Raw genomic sequence first — 7579 nt, forward strand, 5'->3', positions numbered from 1 at the left:
ATCTTCTCTATTGTGCGCCACAGGAATTACATTTGGATTCAACCTGGTTCTATGGAGGGTGCTATTTGATAAATCCCCATGATGAAAATGTTTTTCGCATATAAATTTATTTCTTAATTCTTCATGTTGAAGAGCAAACAGCATACTATTCCCGCTATTCTCGCATGATAGATTCATTTTTGGGGAAATCTTCCAAGTAGAAGGGCACCCAAAGTAGGATCGCTTTGAACCTCTTCTCGCAGGCATGGTAACAAGAATCTAAAAATTAATATTACTTAAGAAACATGTATAGTATGCTTTAATATTTCCACATCAAAAGTCTTTGGAGATCAAATTACATTGCCTGCACGTGCCTACGCAGATAATGCAGCTTAGTGAAGTGACAAGAGGGAAACGGTGAACGGAAAAACCGTTTATAGTTGGAAGAAATATTTGCACAATCGCTTGGCGGGGCGGCAGGTAGCTTTAAATAGTACCTGACCATTAATTAATTTAAATTAATTAATGTTACTATAGGTACTTACCTACCTCAAAGACTATTCCAATAGGTAAGATACAACAATCGTCAGTATAGATAGATGCAGAAACTTATAAACGAAAGGCGCGCAAGCAACAAATTAATTAAACAATAACAAACTGAAACAACTAGTCCGAAACAAATCACAAAATAAATTCACCGATTACAAATATCAAATGCTAAAAATAACGAGTAACGAATTCGAATTATGCACACTTTACCGCTTCAAATTTTTGCAGCGACATCTAATGCATAAATCCATAAGAGTCATATTACAGTTTTAAACGGTACATGTTTATACTGCTCCGCAATAGAGGGCGCTTTTAAGTATACCTAAATTTGTTTCCCAAAAAATGCATAAGGTTAGCAATCTGTGTATGTGTAGATCTGTGCCGTAACTGATCAATAGGGTCTTCCTGAAAAAAAATATTGTAACTTTTTTGTGTCTTACTGTAAAGTTTATAACCTGTAATTAAACATCTCATATACAAAACTTTTTTTCCTAATTGCAGCATGTCAATAAACAACATATAATATCGTAAAACTTTCAAATTTTGTCATGGAACCGACGACATGCCGATATTGACCGAGCGTCGCTTACGTCACTACGCGGGTTGCCGATCGGGAGTTATATTAGTGGATGACACTAATAGGAGTTCGATTCGACTTATTATGGCAATCTGCCATAAACTGAGTTCTGACTGGTTCGTAAAGGGGTAGTTAGATAGTCTGCCAAAGGTTGAAGTGTTACTGGTCGCCGCCTTTTTCTCGAAAAGTGAGTTTTTCCATGCCACTCGTTTGAGTGGAGTCAAGGCCCAGAAGCAAATCTGTTATGGTTCATAGGAAGTATAACATCAAGTTTTGTGTGTATAGTGCAAGGTATAGTGTAGGTACCTAATAAAGTATGCACCTTACGGATTTCAACGAGAAAATTAGGGTGTTGGATATGTGCAAGTGGAAATAGAGAAAAATATGTGCACTGTAAGGGCACAGATATGCACAGAACAGAGTTCGAAGTAAATCATATTCTGAATTTCAATTACAATATTATATATCGATGGATTTTCGTCGATAACTGACTGAAAGTAAATCGACATTATGTACTTTAGTTAATTAGAATCGTCTTCACAACAATGGGATGTCAAACTCGCGGTATCACGTCGAACTTTTTTCGTATATTTACTGTTGGGACGTTTATATACAATTTATTAGGTTCGCGATGACTTCTGCTATCACACCCAGGCACGAATGCAATAATTATTCGACGCTTTTTTCCGTCAAAACGTTTTCTTTCTCTGAATCGATTGTAAGCAATGCTACGGCTGAGCGCCAACGTGCGTAGTGACGTCACAGCAACGTGGCGGTCATTCGAAACTTTTCAAACGCCGTTCATTTTAAAATCGTGTTTGCTAATCACAACGATTTCTCTTGGCAAAAAAATAAGTACCACTAATTTTTTTAATGTGTTTGGAGTTCATTTTCAAGGTTTTTGAAAAAACGTGGAAAACCGGCCGAGGGTCCTAGTCAGAGGGCCGAGGCGGGATGTGTATCCTAAATAGTACGTGGTCCAGGACAATAATAATAAACCATTTATTGGACATACTTCCACCTCAATAATATATAATAACAAAACAAGAAAACAATTAAAAAAAAAAGAGAAAAAAAGGAGTGTCCAAAGGGACGAAGTTCAGTCTTGCCAAAATTAGGCCACTGTTCTACCACTTAATCCCAAGATGAGAGTAAATTAATGTCTGCTAATTAGGAAATGGCGTACATGTAGCTTAAAATGATCAGAGGCTAAGGTTTTAAACTAACCAGGTAACTCATGGTAATACTTCGCAATATTATATGAAAAAGATCGCTTGTATAGCTGCGATTTATGGTTAGGTATAATGAGTAAACTTTTATTTCTTAAACAGAAATCATGAAGTTGTGATGAGAACTGTATTTTATTATAGAGATACGAGGGAGTTTTGGTAGTAATTATCTGGTGTTATAAACATGCTGCTTGTAGCCTTTTTCTGTTATACCTACATACATGTTCAACCAATTCGTTTCCAATAACTTGTACTCAACTGATTCATACTTACGAATGCCAAAAATTAATTGTAAGCAAGAATTTTGTATTTTTTGAATCCTTTTTTCGGTAGCACTATCAAGACAGGGCCCATACACAGCATCACAGAAATTAAATTGGGACAAAACTATAGCGATTCATAAAGAAGCATTTTAGTTTTATTGTTTAAAAAGTTTCTTTGGTTATAAATTAGTTTAAGATTACAAATAGCTTTCTTTATGCACAAAGAAATGTGATCTGAAAATCTTAACTTAGAGTCGATCATCAATCCAAGATTTTTAGCGACATCCGAAATCTGAATATTGACACCTTTAACAACAATTCCATTTGAAATACGGCTAGCTACTCTTTGTTTAATTTTGTCTTTCCCAAAAAGCAAGACTGTAGTTTTGTTAGGATTGATATTTAACCCATGTGATTTGGAAAATTCAACGAGACACTCCTGCACATCTTTATTAATAGCATATACATATTGCAGTGCCAATATCATTTTCCTGAAATGTGCGATGCAGTTCGGTGTCATCCGCGTATAAATTATATCTGCATTGTCGTAAACAGCTACCGAAATTACATGTATATATAGTATACAACAAGGGACCAAGAATTGATCCTTGGTCCCCTCCTGTAATGGGAAGAAACATGGATGTAGCATTATTTAAAATAACTCTTTGCTGACGACAATGTTGGTAATTACCAATAAGTGCGATGGCCGCAGTGTCCAATCCAACAAAATGCAAAATTGCTACAAGAGTGCGGTGACTGATGGTGTCGAATGCTTTGGAGTAGTCTAACATTAGGTACCAGAGCGATTAACATACCCTTATCAGTGGCAGCCAGGATATCGTCAGTAATGTTAAACAATGCTGTGGTGCAGCCGTCCAGCTATAGCCATTGAATGTATAACTATCTATAAATTCAATGCTATAACCTTTCCTAAATCCTGATTGTCCATCTGGGAGAATATGGTACCTATTAAGATGTGAAGTAATTTGCTGTGCCACAATCTTTTCAAAACAATACCGGCAGGATGCTAATGGGCCGTAGATCTTTAAATTCTTGTGGATTATTAATTTTAGGCAGGGGAATAACGTTAGCATATTTCGAGATATTTGGACACACGCTATTTTTTAGACAACCAGTCAGACTAAATGCTGCCATGCGACCCCTTATGACCGTACGCGTACATTACAAAAGGACGTTTCTAATGAAAGGTGAGTTTACAGTAGATTTGTCGCATTTTAATAATGAGTTCTTTCTGACCAACAATTTGTTCCTTTTATTTGTTAAAATATTTATAAGGTGGATACACAGAATACGGCCTTCTCAGAATAGAAACAGCAATGTTACAAATTTGTATGCATATATATACAGGGTGTTTTTTTGGGAGCTTTAGTTAAAAGTTTCTGGGAAAGTAAAATAGGTAGGTTTTTGAAAATTTGTACTTAGGAGTTACTCTGAAGGCCGAATCGATGTAAAATAGGTTCAAAATGGCCGCACTTCCGGAAACACCGGAAGTAGATAGTAACTTCGTTATTTTAAATGGCAACCCCTATTTTTTATTGCATTTTTGGATTCTACGTGAAATTTCACTTCTTTTGATACCCATATGTCCATAGGTATCTGTACCATTTATGGTTTTTAAGTTATTTTGTCTTTAAAAAAAAATGGCGGATGCAGATCGTACCTTGGTAATTGATTACTTGAAAACGGTTGTAGTCATGGCAATCTATTTTTATCAGTGAATAGAGAATGCATATGGCTTTCTTTAAGTGCACTTAAAAAAAGTTAAGTTGCGTACGACCGCCTCTATGGATACCTATCCAAATTTATGAAACTTCAAAGACTAAAAACTCAGTTTCTTTAAATGGAATGAGCATATTCTTGCTATTCCATGAGATAGAGAATCGAAATGGGCATATTTTGACAATACATGTTCCTATAGCTATCTTTAACAGTTTCTGACTTATTCCCATTTTATTGAATTGACACTATTTTTTTCGGATTTTCTTTTTAGTAGTCGGCCATGATTCTATAACAATTGAATTTTAAACAAATCTAGTAACACTAATCCATCACCCACTGTTATAGGTTAACATAAGTTTTTCAAAAATCGAAAAATGACTCGCAGTGGTTTCACCTATTTTGGAATTTAATTGTTATTTATGGTGAAATGGGCAGAATCGCGGCGCGTGCTTTCCTTACATTCATTCGAAAACTGGAACGAAATTGTATGAATTTTGGAAATTTTGTACCCCTAATGCACTACAAACCATTGAAGCATAAGTGATACAAAGCTCTACAAGAGAATATTTAAGAAAATGAATTGAATTGCAAATGCAAGATTAACAAATTAAATTCAATGCAAAATATAAAAAAACTTCGTTGAAACATTTTTGGTATGGAATTGTTGCTAGAACAGATATCGCATTACCTTTCTGAATTTCCAGACTTATAAGTTGTTTAAGAAATTCAGTTGAACGACTCAGTTTAGATTTTTCAAAAATTTTCCGTCCTATATCCTTAATAAATGAGTTATTTATTAATGAATTATTTAGACTAGAACTAGAATCAGTGGTATTAAAGAATCCATTCCTTGATTTGTTTAAAATTCGATTGTTATAAAATCATGGCCAACTACTAAAAAGAAAATGCGAAAAAAAAATGGCATCAATTCCGAGATCAATTCAATGAAATGGGAATAAATCAGAAACTGTTAAAGATAGCTATAGGAACATGTAATATCAAAATATGCCAATTTCGATTCTCTATCTCATGCAATATTAAGAACATGGTCATTCCATTTAAAAAACTGAGTTTATAGACTTTGAAGTTTCTTAAATTTGGATCTCCATAGGTGCGGTTGTACGCAACTTAACTTTGTTTTAAGTACAGTAAAAGAAAGCCCTATTCATTCTCTATGCACTGATAAAAATGGGTTGCCATGACTATAACCTTTTTCAAGTAATCAATTATCAAGGTACCATCTGCATCCGCCATTTTTTTTCTTAAAGTCAAAATAACTTAAAAACCATAAATGGCAGATATGACATATGGGTATCAAAAGAACTGAAATTTCACGTAGAATCCAAAAATGCAATAAAAAGTAGGGGTTGCCATTTAAAATAACGAAGTTACTATCTACTTCCGGTGTTTCCGGAAGTGCGGCCATTTTGAAAATATTTTACATCGATTCGGCCTTCAGAGTAACCCCTAAGTACAAATTTTCAAAAACCTACCTATTTTACTTTTCCAGAAACTTTTAACTAAAGCTCCCAAAAAAACACCCTGTATAAATACATAGATACAGCCATACCCCAACATAGTTCAAAAGGACGTACCATCTATTACCATCACTTTCGGGACATTAATTACGTATAGCGCTATCCTTTATAGAGGTACTGTGAGCATGGAAGACAAGATTCGCATTATTTATTATAACTGTCAATCAAATTGTTAGCACAAATCACATAGAATATTATCAGATTTGAGACTTTACAACATAAATAAACCGCCTTTTTATTTATTTAAATCGCATAGCAGCAAGAAATGTTACATTTAAAATGGAAGATGTTACTTAGAAAGCTGGCAAAGGAAGAATTTGAAAAAATTACAGCTGACAACTGGAAGAAAGTGTGTGAACGTGTGGAAAGTGATTAATTTAAAAGAGAAGTTATATTGGTTGATGTTGCTGAACTTTATAATAAGTGTTAATAATTACAGTGATGATTCGGATTTGTCAATTTCATCTGACGATGATTCGGATTGTGAACTTCTACAAACGTAATGAATGTTCACTAAATGAGTATTATCACCAATTGGATATCATTGTTAAGGTGTTGTATTTATTTTAAATAAATATACACGTGTAGCTTACAACTACAATTAGCACTATTATTTCAAAAAGAAACCCCACCGATTGGACATATGCCGAAAGGTAGGCAATACGTGTAGCGAGCAAAATTTGATATTGCACGGATCCTTCTTTGTGATCATGATACAAACGCACTGCATCAACATCATATAGGCCAAAATGATAATTGGAAACGAATTCACTTAACGTCGCAACTTAATCTCCGTTACCATTACGCCTCAAACCATGCAATTAAAAATTAAAATGTTGAACATAAACTTTATTTACTTACGGTCTTTTTGTTATTCTGTAAGCCAGCAATGAATTCGCTGCAGCACATCATACCAAGGTAAACATAGCCCCAAATTTGAATGGCGTAGCTCTATGTAATAAAACTATTGCAAGCACTAATGTTATTCGTATTCAATTGATAACGAAATAATTACATAATATTTAGTGAAAAAACCGCCCATCATGTTTAGGGCGAATATTTTTAGTTAGATTTGATTTCGCGCGATCGTGAAATGTGTCAACTGTCACATGATTTATCGGACACGCGCTAAGTTTGTTTTAAGCGTCCAGAGACTTGTTATAACTAGACCGCGCGTAACGTAGATTTTACTATAAACGCCTGTTGTCAAGATAGGATAGGCAACCAACTGTTCATCGCGGGGCAGACGTACGTTCTGCAGCTTGCTTTAGCCATGTTTATTCTAAATTTTAGTAGCAAAAAAACGTAACATATAGCTGTTAACTGTTTTAATCGAATTTATTGGTATTTTATTTGAACTAAATTGGTATATAACTGCCTTACTCTAGTCCTAATTTGATTTATATGTGTATTTTGGTGGTGAACACGTATGGGAAAATATACTCTTAAAACTAAAGATGTAAGTAGTAAGATATGATTATTTAGCGGATTTTGATTCAATATATGCCTATCCAAAAACCCAAATGGGCTGTAACTGTTATTTATTTTTCTTAGACTGCTGATAACCATTTTGTTTCCAACGCGGTGTCGTGTGGATTGAATGAAAAACCTGAACACATTTTCAGCAATTTGAAAAATTTTTAATGCATCGCTTGATACGTGCAACAATCCTCCACGATTTTTTCTACTTAAAAGCTTTGAATG

The sequence above is a fragment of the Photinus pyralis genome, unplaced genomic scaffold (assembly GCF_008802855.1).
Source record: "Photinus pyralis isolate 1611_PpyrPB1 unplaced genomic scaffold, Ppyr1.3 Ppyr1.4_LG6, whole genome shotgun sequence".
Classification (NCBI taxonomy): Eukaryota; Metazoa; Arthropoda; class Insecta; order Coleoptera; family Lampyridae; genus Photinus; species Photinus pyralis.